Genomic DNA, 14514 nt, shown 5'->3' on the forward strand with positions numbered 1-14514 from the left:
AGATTGGTGATCTCTAAGTGGTGGGATTATAGGCGTGAGCCACAGTACCTGACATATATATATATAAACATTCCTTAAAAACTTTATTTTTAACTGGGATATAACCAATACAAACTTAAGAACAGTTTAATTAACTTTTACGTATTTGTAACCGATACCCATATCCAGATAGAGAAAGGATATTTTCAGCCTTTCAGAAGGTTTCCTTGTTTCCCTTCTAAAAGTAATAAGCCTCCAAAGATAACTATTATTCTGATTTGTATCAGTATATATTAGTTTTCTGAGTGAAAGAGCCAGACACAAAACACTACATTCCATATAATTAATGAAATTATATATAAGAAAACCAGTAATGGTATTATATGGGAGGTACTGTTTTGTGTTGGCTTCTTTCACTCAAAATTTTACCTGCGATTCGCCATGTAGTTGCACATAGCTGAAATTTATTTTTCGTTGTATTATATTCTGTATTATAAATATGCCATAATTTTTTTATTGTTCTCCTGGACATTTTATTGCTTCCAGTTTGGGGATATTGGGAATAAAGTTGCTATGAACATTCTTATACATATATATAACTGATCACATTACTAATTTCTCTGAACTCAGGAGTGAATTGGCTGAGTCAATTATATATTTTTTATATAGAAATTTACATTTTTTATTAGAAATTAAGAGTGAATTGGCTGAGTCAATTTTAAATATACATATACATTCTTGTGTATAGAAAGAATTCATATAGAAAATATATAAAGAACTTCCATAGATCAATAAGAAAATGATAGACAACACAACTTCTTAAAAATGTAGGCAAAACGCTTGAACACAATAATGTCTTCACAATACAGGCTATACAAATGGCCACAAAGCACATGAAAAGGTGCTAATTGAAATGTGCACATTAAAACCACAGTTGAATACCACTACCCCAGATCACCAGAATGGCTAGAATTAAAAATGACTTGTCAATTTCAAGGGTTGGCAATGATTTGGAGCAGTTTGGAATCTCATACATTGCTGGTAGGATTGTAAATTGGCACAACCATTTTGGAAAATTGTCCTATCTATTAAAGCCAAAATAAGCATGTCTTACAGCCACGTAGTAAAAAAAAATTTTTAATTAAAAAACAAATAGTATATTAGAGGTCTAAGTACTGTGAAAAATAAAGGAAAGAAGGAAAATAAAGAGTGTGGAGAAAGGGTAGTGATATATCTTCAGTTAATTGGCATTTGCTACTTGCCAGGTCTAGTATAAGTAGTGGAGGATATAAAAGAGGAATAAGATAAGATGTCTCCCCTTAAAGAGTCCCCCCAAAAAGATGGGCATGTAACCAACTAAATGTGTATCATAAGATGAGTGCTCTTGTCTCTACTAGGGGCATGCTATGAGAAGACACTAGGAAGGACTGGAAAATTATGACTGGGTCAGTCCATCTCAACTCTGAAACTGGGTGGTGGAGCACATGAGGAAGATAGGAAGATGGCAGAGCTTCAAGAAGGGAAATTGGGGCCAGGCACAGTGGCACACACCTGAAGTCCCAGCACTTTGGGAGACCGAGTCAGGCAGATTAGTTGAGGTCACAAGTTCGAAACCAGCCTGGGCAACATGGTTAACCCTGTTTCTACTAAAAATACAAAAAGTAGCTGGATGTGGTGGTAGGCGCCTGTAATCCCAACTACTCAGGAGGCTGAGGCAGGGGAATCACTTGAACCCAGGAGGCAGAGGTTGCAGTGAGCCAAGATCACGCCACTGCCACTCCAGCCTGGGTGACAGAGCAAGACTCCTGGGGTTGGGAGTGGTGGCTCTCACCTGTACTTTAGGAGGTGAGGCAGAGACAGGAGGATCACTTAAGCCCAGGAGTTAGAGACTAGCCTGGGCAACATGGCGAGACCATGTCTCTAAAAAAAAATTTAAAAAAAAAGCCCTGCGTGGTGGCACGCCTGTAGTCCCAGCTACTCAGAAAGCTAAGTGGGAAGATGGTTTGAGCCTAGGAGGTTGAGGCTGCAGTAAGCCATGATTGCACCACTGCACTCCAGCGTGGGTGACAGAGCAAGACTCTGTATCAAAAATAAAATAAAATAAAATTTAAAAAAGGGAAATTGAAGGCATGAAGCCAGAGATAAAGTAGCTGAGTCTATGGGACCATGAGGGCTCATATATCTTACTGGTTAAGAGCTCAGACAGGATGCAGACTACTTGAGCTAACATCCTGGCTGTGCCACTTACTGTGTGACCGTCAGTACATGCCTCAACCTCTCTGTGCCTGTTTCCTCCTTTATAAATGTAGTACCCCCTTCACAGGGTTGTTCTGAGGAGTACACGAATTAACACCTGTAAAACAAATGGCAACTGGCACATAGGAAAGGCATTATTACTACATTGAAGATGAATGTGCTTCCTGGGTTACACAGCATGCTTCTTATACAAATTCAACTTTATAGCAATTGATCCATACTCACATGCAATACTTTTTTTAAAAGGCCGAAATTCTGTATTAATAATGAGAACACAAAAGCAGCAAGTATGCAGCAAGACCAGGGTGCTGTCAACAGGAAGCCATTTTATTTTCAGTCTTCAGTTGTCTCAGTTACCACTTGAATCTGGATCAGTCAGTACATGGGATATCAGTTTAATTTGTGCTTTTCCATTCTTTGTTGCCATCTAATAATGTCTAGAAAGGGACTCAAGCAAAGGTCAGTGATAAAAGCGAGCCCACACTTTTTGGGGGCAGTCTAGTTTTCACCAGAAAACCCACTAGGCAAATTCTAAAAGAGCCTTGACTGTGGAAGCTGAGGCTTTGATGGCTTAATTTGGATGCCAAGAGTTTGTTTCATTCATGTCCATGTGAAGAGACCACCAAACAGGCTTTGTGTGAGCAATAAAGCTTTTAATCACCTGGGTGCAGGCGGACTGAGTCCAAAAAGAGAGTCAGCGAAAGGAGATAGGGGTGGGGCCGTTTTAGGGGCTTTTGAGCCAGGATGAGCCAGGAGAAGGAATTTCACAAGAGAATGTCATCAGTTAAGGCAGGAACAGGCCATTTTCACTTCTTTTGTGGTGGAATGTCATCAGTTAAGGCAGGAACCAGCCATCTGGATGTGTACGTGCAAGTCACAGGGGATATGATGGCTTAGCTTGGGCTCAGAGGCCTGACATTTCTGTATTCTTATATTAATAAGAAAAATAAAACAAAATAGTAAAGTGTTGGGGCGGCGAAAATTTTTAGATGTAGTATGGAGAGATAATGGGTGATGTTTCTCAGGGCTGCTTCAAGCGGGATTACGGGTAGCGTGGGAACCTAGAGTGGGAGAGATTAAGCTGAAGGAAGATTTTGTGGTAAGGGGTGATATTGTGGGGTTGTTAGAAGAAACATTTGTCGTGTAGAATTATTAGTGATGGCCTGGATACGGTTTTGAATGAATTGAAAAAACTAAACAGAATAAGAGAAGGAGAAAAACAGGTATTAAAGGACTAAGAATTGGGAGGACCTAGGACATCTAATTAGAGAGTGCCTAAGGAGGTTCAGCATAGCCTTGCCAGCAAAGATTATTTATTTACTTTAAGAGTGGTGGTTTGGGTATAGCACCAGGAGATATCAGCTGTGATTGGAGAAACAGTGTAAACTGGCAGTGTAAACAAGAGCAGGGCATTTATGAGTAGTTGAGAACGGTGAATAGGAGTATGACTAGACAGAAAATAGTAGGGATGACAAGTTTTTTGGGGGCACAGTCTAAGTTGGTCTGGTGTCTGGGATGAGACTGGGGCCTAATAAAAAGGAGCATCTCTTCAGGAGCTCAAATGGGCTGTACCTTGTAGCATTCTGAGGACAGGCCTGAATTCTGAGAAGGGAAAGTGGTAAAAGTATTGTCCATTCCTTTTTAAATTGGTGGCTGAGCTTGGTGAGGTGTGTTTTTAAAAGACCTTTAGTCCGTTCTACTTTTCCTGAAGACTGAGGACTGTAAGGGATATAAAGGTTTCACTGAATACCAAGAGCCTGAAAAACTGCTTGGCTGATTTGACTAATAAAGGCTGGTCTGTTATCAGACTGTATAGAGGTGGGAAGGCTAAATTGAGGAATTACATCTGACAGAAGGGAAGAAATGACTGTGGTGGCCTTCTCAGACCCTGTAGGAAAGGCCTCTACTTATCCAGTGAAAGTGTCTACTTAGACTAACAGGTATTTTTGTTTTCTGACTCAGGGCATGTTGAGTAAAGCCAATTTGCCAGTCCTGGGCGGGGGCAAATCTTCGAGCTTGATGTGTAGGGAAGGGAGGGGGCCTGAATAATCCCTGAGGAGTAGTAGAATAGCAGATGGAACACTGAGAAATCGTTTCCTTGAGGATAGATTTCCACAATGGAAAGGAAATGAGAGGTTCTAAGAGGCGGGCTAGTGGCTTGTACTATAGCATAGCCTGCCTTTGCTGGTGTGTGGCCATTAGGCCTGGTGGAACTGCCATCAATAAACTAAGTGTGATCAGGGTAAGGAACAGGAAAGAAGGAAATATGGGGAAATGCGGTGAATGTCAGGTGGATCAGAGATAGAGTCATGGGGGTCAGGTGTGGTATCAGGAATAACGTGGGAGGCTGGATTGAAGTATGGGCCGGGAACAATGGTAATTGTGGGAGACTCAACAAAGAGTGAGTACAGCTGAAGGAGCCAGGGAGCAGAAAGTATATGCATCAGGTGTGAGGAAGAAAATAGATTTTGGAAGTTATGAGAACTGTAGAGAGTGAGTTGAGCACAGTTTGTGATTTTAAGGGCCTCTAAAAGTACTAGGGCAGTGGTGGCTGCCACACACAGACTTGAGGGCTAGGCAAAACAGTAAGGTCAAGTTGTTTGGATAAAAAGGCTACAGGGCGCGGTCCCAGTTCTTGTGTAAGAATTCCAACTGCACAGCTCTGCACTTCGGCTGTGGGTAATGAAAAGGGTTGGGGTGAGTCAGAGCTAGGGTGGGGGCAGTCTCTAAAGCTGTCTTCAAGGAATGGAAAGAGGAGTGGGGAAAGGATTTAGGATCTATGGGTCCAGCTAGGTTTCTTTTTGCGAGTTTATATAATGGTTTTGTTAGGATGGCAAAACCAGGTATCTAAAGTCGAAAGTATCTAACCATGCCTAGGAAGGAAAGGAGTTATTGTTTTGTAGAAGGTGTTGGGGTTTGAGAGATCAGCTGGACATGATCGGCAGGGAGAGCATGTGTGTTTTTATGAGAATTACGCTGAGATAGGTAACAGATGAGGAAGAAATTTGGGCTTGACTGAAGTAATGGGGGCTGTCTGTGAAGACTTGTGGCAGTACAGCCCAGGTAATTTGCTGAGCCTGATGGGTGTCAGGGTCAGTCCAAGTGAAAGCAAAGAGAGGCTGGGATGAAGAGTGCAAAGGAATAGTAAAGAAAGCATATTTGAGATCTAGAACAGAATAATGGGTTGTCGAGGGAGGTATTGAGGATAGGAGAGTATATGGGTTTGGCACCACGGGGTGGAGAGGCAAAACAATTTTGTTGATAAGGCGCAGATCCTGAACTAACCTGTAAGCCTTGTCTGGTTCTAGGACAGGTAAAATGGGGGAATTGTAAGGAGAGTTTATAGGCTTTAAAAAGCCATGCTTTAGCAGGCGAGTGATAACAGGCTGCTACCTTAAATCCTTTTAAAGTGTGCTATGGGATGGGATATTGGCATTGAGCGAGGTAAGGGTGATTAGGTTTTAATGAGATGGTAAGGGGTGCATGATCGGTCGCCAAGGAGGGAGTAGAGGTATCTTATACTTGTGGGTTAAGGTGGGGGGATACAAGAGGAGGATGCAAAGGAGGCTTTGGATTGGGAAGAAGGGCGGCAATGAGATGTAGCTGTAGTCCAGGAATAGTCAGGGAAGCAGATCACTTAGTTAAAGTGTCTCGGCCTAATAAGGGAACTGGGCAGGTGGGGATAACTAAAAAGGAGTGCTTAAAAGAGTATCGTCTAAGTTGGCACCAGATTTGGGGAGTTTTAAGAGGTTTAGAAGCCTGGCCATCAATACCCACAACAGTTATGGAGGCAAGGGAAACAGGCCCTTGAAAAGAAGGTAATGTGGAGTGCATAGCCTCCGTATTGATTAAGAAGGGGACGGACTTACACTCCACTGTGAGAGTTACCTAAAGCTCGGCGTCCGTGATGGTCTACGGGGCTTCTGAGGTGATCGGGCAGCGTCAGTCTTCAGCCGCTAAGCCGAGAAGATCTGGGAAGGAGTCAGAGAGCCCTGGGCCAGAGTTCCAGAGGCTCTGGGAGTGGCTGCCAGGTGAGTTGAACAGTGCGATTTTCACTGGGGTCCCACACAGATGGGACGCGGCTTAGGAGGAATCCCGGGCTGCGGGCATTCCTTGGCCTAGTGGCCAGATTTCTGGCACTTGTAGCAAGCTCCTGGGGGAGGCGGGCCTGGAGGAACGCCTGGCCACTGCGGTTTAGGTGTTTGGAAGTTCTTGTGTGCTCGAAATGTGGCTGGGGTTTGTCTCATGGTGGAGGCAAGGAATTGCAACTCAGAAATGTGTTGCTACTTGGCTGCCTCTACTCTGTTATTGTACACCTAGTAGGCGAGGTTAATTAAGTCCTGTTGTTGTGTTTGAGAGCCAGAATTTAATTTTTGGAGTTTTATTTAATGTCGGGAGCAGATTGGGTAATAAAATGTATATTGAGAATAAGATGGCCTTTTGACCTTTTAGGGTCTAGGGCTGTAAAGCATCTCAGGGTTGCTGCCAAATGAGCCATGAACTGGGCTGGGTTTTTATATTTGATGAAAAAGAGCCTAAACGCTATCTGATTTGGGATAAAGAAAAAGGAGCATTAACTTTGACTATGCCTTTAGCTCCAGCCACCTTTTTAAGAGTAAATTGCTGGGCAGGTGGGGGAGGGCTAGTCACGGAACGAAACTGTAAGCCGGACCAGGTGTGAGGAAGGGAGGTGATAAAAGGATTATAGGGTGGAGGAGCGGAGGCTGAGGAAGAATTGGGACCTAGCTCAGCCTGGCAAGGAGGGGAGAGGTCAGATGGGTCTGTAGAAAAGGAAGATTAGAAAGACTCAGCGACGCTTGGGGTTGGGACTGAGGGGACAGGCGGGAGGGAAAGAAGGAAGATTTGGGATGAGTTGCTTCGGGAACAGAGACTAGGGAGGGACCAATGTGTAAAAGAATGCCTGGACATCAGGCACTTCAGACCATTTGCCCATTTTATGATAAGAATTATTTAGATCTTGTAGGATGGAAAAATTGAAAGTGCCATTTTCTGGCTATTTGGAACTACTGTCGAGTTTGTATTGGGGTCAAGAGGCATTTCAGAAGAAAATAAGATGCTTAGATTTTAGGTCAGGCGAGAGTTGAAGAGGTTTTAAGTTCTTAGGAACACAGGCTAAGGGAGAAGAAGGAGGAATGGAAGGTGGAAGTTTGCCTATAGTGAAGGAGGCAAGTTTAAAGAGAAGCGTAGAGACATGGAGGGAAGGGGCTCGGGGGTTCTTACCCTCCAGAAAAGCAGGAAAGGGGTCAGGGCACGGAAATAAGGGGTTGGGGTGCAGAGATAAGAGGTCGGGATGTGGAAATAAGGGATTGGGGCACAGAGATAAGAGATCGGGGTGTGGAAATGAGGGATTGGGGCACAGAGATAAGAGGTTGGGTCATGGAAATAAGGGATTGGGGTGCAGAGATAAGAGGTCAGGGCATAGAAATAAGGGATTGGGGCACAGAGATAAGAGGTCAGGGCGCGGAAATAAGGGATTGGGGATTCTTGCCCCCTAGAAAAGCGGGACTTGCCGCTAAGGGTGAAGGAGAAGGTGTTGAGGGGTTCTTGCCTCTCCAGAAAAGCAGAGAAAGGGTAGAGACATGGAGAGAAGGGGTTGGGGTACTTGCCCCTCTCCCAGAAAAGTGGAACTTGCCACTAAAGGTGAAGGACCAAGGCAGGCGTCCCTGCATGGTCTGACACCTCTGAAACGTGGACGAATAATCAGAGAGGTGTCCCTGAAATGATTAAACACCAAGGGAAGGCTGCCTTCCCAGTCCGTGACTGGTGCTGGAGTTTTGGGTCCATGGATAAAACGTGTCTCCTTTGTCTCTACCAGAAAATGAAAGGAATTGAAATTAAGAGAAGGGAGAGATTGAAGTGTGGCGCCAAGATTGAAAGGAGAAAGAGGGTGAGGGATAGTGAGGGAGGTTGCAGAAGAGAGTAAAAAGAGGCCGCTTACTGGATTTGACATTGGTGAGATGTTTCTTGGGCTGGTTGGTCTGAGGACCTGAGGTCGTAGGTGGATCTTTCTCACAGAGCGAAGAGCAGGAGGACAGGGGATTGATCTCCCAAGGGAGGTCCCCCAATCTGAGTCACGGCACCAAATTTCATGCACGTTTGTGTGAAGAGACCACCAAACAGGTTTTGTGTGAGCAATAAAGCTTTTAATCACCTGGGTGCAGGTGGGCTGAGTCTGAAAAGAGAGTCAGCGAAAGGAGATAGAGGTGGGGCCGTTTTATAGGATTTGGGTAGGTAAAGGAAAATTACAGTCAAAGGGGTTGTTCTCTGGCGGGTAGGAGTGGGGGTCACAAGGTGCTCAGTAGGGGAGTTTTTGAGCCAGGATGAGCCAGGAGAAGGAATTTCACAAGAGAATGTCATCAGTTAAGGCAGGAACAGACCATTTTCACTTCTTTTGTGGTGGAATGTCATCAGTTAAGGCAGGAACCGGCCATCTGGATGTGTACGTGCAGGTCACAGGGGATATGATGGCTTAGCTTGGGCTTAGAGGCCTGACATTTTGTTTTTGAGCACAGGTTAAAATATTTTAAGGGAATTATAATGATCCCACTGCAATGTGTAACCCATAGTTATGACAATAATATCCGGAAGCTTACAGAAGTTCAGTTTGTTACACAAAAGAGAATCTTATGTTATGCATTTATGCATAGACCTGGAGTATTGGGATTGGTATAAAATAGTGGTTCTCATAATGTGGTCCCCAGACCAGCAACACCAGTGTCCCCTGGAAATTTGTTAGAAATTTTAATTCTCCAGTGGCCCTAGGCCTAAGACTTCAGAAACTCTGGTGATGGGACTCAACAATCTATATTTTCTGATACAGATTAAAGCTTGAGAGCCGTTGCTTTAAAATAGTCCTTCCACAGTGTGGCGATTCCTCAAGGATCTAGAACTAGAAATACCCTTTGACCCAGCCATCCCATTACTAGTTATATACCCAAAGGATTATAAATCGTGCTGCTTTAAAGACACACGCACACGTATGTTTATTGCGTCACTATTCACAATAGCAAAGACTTGGAACCAACCCAAATGTCCAACAATGATAGACTGGATTAAGAAAATGTGGCACATATACACCATGGAATACTATGCAGCCATAAAAAAGGATGAGTTCATGTCCTTTGTAGGGACACAGATGAAGCTGGAAACCATCATTCTTAGCAAACTATCACAAGGACAGAAAACCAAACACCGCATGTTCTCACTCATAGGTGGGAATTGAACAATGAGAACACTTGGACGCAGGAAGGGGAACATCACACACCGGGGCCTATTATGGGGTGGTGGGAGTGGGGAGGGATAGCATTAGGAGATATACCTAATGTAAATGATGAGTTAATGGGTGCAGCACAACAACATGGCACATGGATACACATGTAACAAACCTGCACGTTGTGCACATGTACCCTAGAACTTAAAGTACAATAAAAAAAAAATGGTCCTTCCATTTTCCTATCACCTTTCTGTCTGGAGTGGAATGTGCTTCAGAAGGGATAGCCTCAGACCCCTTCCATTTCTTAGGGTCTTTTTTCCATCCCCTCCTGCCTGCATCAATTCCTGCTCAGCCCTAACTCTACTGGAAATGAAGTGTCAGGTCTCTCCAGAATTAGCTTCCTATTCAGATGGAGGGTCTACAAGATCAAGAAAGCTTTCTGTTGCTAATTTTGACTTCATCTCAAGGCAAAACTAATGTAATATTTTGCTATAAAACAAACAAATAAAAATATGCTTTTCCTAAAAGGGGAAGAATGAAAAAGAAGGAAATTGGTTCTGTCACAAAAGTTTATGGTTCAGTAAAGCTAAATCATCTGCCTGCTTTTATTGTATAGAAGTGAGTGTCAGTCTCCAGGTCTTGTTGAAGAGCAGCAGAAATGCATTCTGAAGCTTTGTTGATTTATGCCAATTTTGAGTTGCATTAAGTGAGGATAATTAGAGTAGGAGTAAAACTGTAAGTAATTCTCATAGTGTGGCCCCCTACCAGAAGCTTCTGGTAGGCATTCTTCAAAAAAAAGAGAGAAGAGAAGGACTCCTAAGCTGATCTCATCACCACACTCTTTAGGAGCTACTTAAATTTTACCAAGTAATTTTCAGTCACACATGCATCACTCTAAAACAATGAGCAAAGTTTTAGTTCAAAAAGAAAACTTTTAGATTCATAGGGAAGGGGGAGCTTCAACACTATCTGTAATATGGTCTTTCTGTGATAAGTATATTAAATATTTGCCAAAGAAATAAATTAAATTATTATAGAAATATTAAATATTATAAATTACTATATATAAAGGAGACAGCCAAGTATAAAGGGGCCACCAGAGCATCTCCAACCAGCCTGCGCACTGGGAGAACGGGGTGGAGCCACGGAAGTTTACGCCATTTGTAGTCAGAAGGAGCCTGGCCCCTCCTGTTCCTGTGTGGAAACCTGGGATTCAATTGGTGAGGTGGAGAGCCTGTTAGCAGGGCTTCATCGCATTTTGCTGTGTTGTTTTTCCCTTTCAGCCAATACATTCTGTTCCTCTTCACCCTTTAAAGTGTCTGCAAGCCTAATCTTTGTCAGGCCTCTGAGCCCGAGCTAAGCCATCATATCCCCTGTGACCTGCACGAACACATCCAGATGGCCTGAAGCAATTGAAAAACCACAAAAGAAGTGAAAACAGCCAGTTCCTGCCCTAACTGATGACATTCCACCATAGTGATTTGTTCCTGCCCCACCCTAATGATCAATTGACCTTGTGACATTCCTTCTCCTGGACAATGAATCTCAGGAGCTCCCCACTGAGCACCTTGTGACCCCTGCCCACAAGAGAACAATCCCCTTTAACTGTAATTTTCCACTACCTACCCAAATCCTGTAAAGCTGCCCCACACCTGTCTCCCTTTGCTGACTCCTTTTTCGGACTCAGTCCGCCCGTACCCAGGTGATTAAAAAGCTTTATTGCTCACACAAAGCCTGTTTGGCAGTCTCTTCACACAGACACGCATAACAATCTTTCTTGGTTGTGTGACAAGAACCCAGTTTTTTCTACAACATAAATATATTTAATAATATACTGTACATACATATATAATAAGTTATTGTTAATAGAAATAAAACAACAGCTTGAAGCAAATATAACAAACACTGTCAACGTCTGGGCCTGCAGGATATCAACTGTTGCTTTTCTTTCATGACAGTGGATGGTGGGTGAGGCATGGAGGAGAAAGATATCCTATGATTCATCAGTAATAGTGGTTGTAAGGAGAGCTAAGGTGAGGAGCCCAAGAGAACAGAGCCAGAGGCTAAAGCCTCCTGGAAACTAGAACTGGAGAAACAAGAGGAAATCAGACCAGAAGCCCGCTAGGGTCAGGCTTGTGAACAGGAAAGCAAGTGGAATGAGATAGGAATAGATGAGATGAGGTGGCTCCACTCTAATATAGTTCTTGTGCCAAGTGAAGAACTTTGAGAAAATGAAACACAGTGGGTATAAATATGTGAATAAGGAACATGACATTTATTGAAGGCATAGTTTATGTTGGTCATTTGCTAGGTTCTATCAACTGCTAAAAGTGGAAATGAGTAATGTAATTATATTTGAGAGTAAAAGTAAAATGCTGTAAAGAAACAGTTTTGTTGGCATTTCAAGTCTCCTCAAAATTGATTGGAATGAACACAGATTGCTAGTAATCAGCCAATTAAGAAAATGTGTAGGAAAGAATTGATGAGAAATTATTATTTGAATAACAACACTTAGACAAGGGAAGTGTGTCATTCGTTAAGCTCTCATTAAGCCAAGCACTTTCCATGTGACATAAGCATTATTATTATCCCCTTTTGCAAACAGAGGTAATGAGCCTCAGACTACCCAAGGCCACACAGCTTCTAACTGGCAAAGGCAAGATTCAAAAACGGGAGCTAACTCTGAAGCCTAATTTTCTTAACCACTTTGACAGTGAATTGTCAAAGGACATTCTATTCATTTATATTTTTTTAAATTGCTGAACGTTATTATGTACCAGACATTTTTCAGGCACTGAGAATGCAGTGATGAATGTAGAATGAAATTTACTTTTTATTTAGAAATGATGAACCCTGTATGATATCTTCTCCATGGTATTGAAAATTTTAGAATTTGGTTAAAATCATACTTGAGAATAGAAAGAAAAAAAATTTAAACCAGAGGTAAGCACAGACCATACATTCGAAAATTTTGGCCTATTTTAGTGGCTCACGCCTGTAATCTCAACACTTTGGGAAGCCGAGGTGAACAGATTGCTTGAGTCCAAGAGTACAAGACCAGCCTGGCTAACATGGCGAAGATCCTATCTCTACCAAAAAAATATAAAGAAAAGAAAATTTTATCGATACAAAGCCGTGTTCTAAATGGAACTTAATGATACATAAATTGCTGGGTATCAAGGGAGAATATCCAGGAGAGTTTAGGTTATATCGTTGTTTGGATTTTTTTAAACTTTTTGTTACATTAATTTTTTTATTTTATTTTAAGTCATATTCACTGAAGTATAATTTACATACATAATTATGTATAATTTTCATACAGTAAAATATGTATAATTTTCATACAGTAAAATTTATACTTTGCTGAGTGTTGGCAAATTAAGATGCAAACCACAAAATATAAACCATCTAAGGGGTTATGTCAGCAAGATAGCAGAATAGGAAGCGCCAGACTCTACTTCCCTGCGGGGAGATACTGAATCAACAAGAATACATAAATCAATTCCCTTTATAAGAAAACCAGAAACAAGTTAGGAGGTTCCTGCACTTCAAGGGAAGGCAAAACCAGCCTCACTAAAGCCAGTAGAAAAACTCATGGCACTCACGCACCATAGTCCTTTCTCCCATTTCAGTGTGAATGATCAAAAGAAAACTTCCAGCTACTGTCTTCTGCTTGGGGAGGGAAAGAGAAGGATAGACAGTACATCCAACATTCAGACTCTTTAGGGGGCTGGTCAAGGGACTGGTTTCTGTCTTGCCTGAATCTAAGTGCAGACAGAAAAGAGTGTCAGGTTGAAGGCTGCTAAGAACAAAGGTGAAGGTTTGCAGCACTCACTTGATGTACTTGCTCCTCCTGGCTCATTGTAAAATAAGTAGGAGAAAACCACCAACTCCTGGCTTTTCCCTGGGGAGGAAAATTATTGGAGCATGTGTTCAATGTTCTGTTTTTTCAGGGAGCTGCCAAGGGATTGGTTTCTGTCTCACCTGTCTCAGAGCACTGACAGGACCTGACAATATAGAGATGTAGGGACCACTGACAACAAAAGAATTGGGCAGCTTGATACTGCTTAGGAGGACCTGTGGTATAGCAGACAGAGGGCAACACAGCTCCATAGCCTCCTCGTTGGGGTAGAAAGAGAAGAATTCCGTGTATGTCCACGTTCCAACTATTCTGGGAGCTGCCCAAGACACTGGTTTCTGTATCCCTAGTCTCACAGCACTGACAGGACCTGGAATATGCTAGAAGCCTGGAGGTTGCTAAAACCAAAAGAGAATGGGGCAGCTTGAAGCAGCTCCAGAAAATCTTCAGTGTTGCAGACAGACACCAGAGGGAGCAAGAGATTGTGAGCTCCTCCAAAAATAAACTGGCAAATCCCTCTAATTCAGAATTTATGTGCTCAAATACAGAGATAATGCACCCACAGAAAAAGTTTGGGAGACCCCCAGAATCTCTAGCTGGGATAATTGGTGAGGGTATTTTCCTGTTCAAAGTCAGCCCACGAAGACTGGGAGAGGTGGCTGTTTTTTCAAATGTGTAGATCCCAACACAGTTACAAGGCATACAAAGAAACAGAAAGCCTGGCCCAATCAAAGAACAAAATAAACCTCCAAAAAATGATCCTAAAGAAACAGAGGTATATGAATTGCCTGAAAAAAGTCCAGATGTTATAAAGATGCTTAAAGAGCTCAAGAAAGTGATACATGAACAAAATGAGAATGTCAACAAAGAGAAAATATAAAAAAGATCCAAACAAAAATTCTGGATCTGCAGAATGCAATGTGAAGTTACAGTGGAAAGATCTTCCTCTATGAAGGAAGTGGGCCCTCACCAGGCACCAAATCTGCTGGCACCTTGATGTTGGACTTCCCGATTTCCAGAACTTTGAGAAACAAATTTCTGTTGTTTATGAGCAACACAGTCTAAGGTGTTTTGTAATAGTAGCCCAACAAATTAAGATAAGGGGTTCGACAGCAGACTTAGTCAAGCAGAAGAAAGAATCAGTGAACTCAAAGACAGATAAAATAGACTTTAAGTCAAAAATCAT

The 14514-nt window shown here is 42.5% G+C and overlaps 1 non-coding gene across 1 annotated transcript; it reads right to left on the reverse strand.

The window, feature by feature from the left end:
- Nucleotides 1–2724: 2724 nt before the first annotated feature.
- LOC112204873 (U7 small nuclear RNA) lies at nucleotides 2725–2786 on the reverse strand. The gene has a single exon (XR_002938619.1). It is a non-coding gene; the product is annotated as a U7 small nuclear RNA (small nuclear RNA).
- Between the last annotated feature and the right edge of the window lie 11728 nt (nucleotides 2787–14514).

This window comes from Pan troglodytes, chromosome 9 (genome assembly GCF_028858775.2).
Source record: "Pan troglodytes isolate AG18354 chromosome 9, NHGRI_mPanTro3-v2.0_pri, whole genome shotgun sequence".
Classification (NCBI taxonomy): Eukaryota; Metazoa; Chordata; class Mammalia; order Primates; family Hominidae; genus Pan; species Pan troglodytes.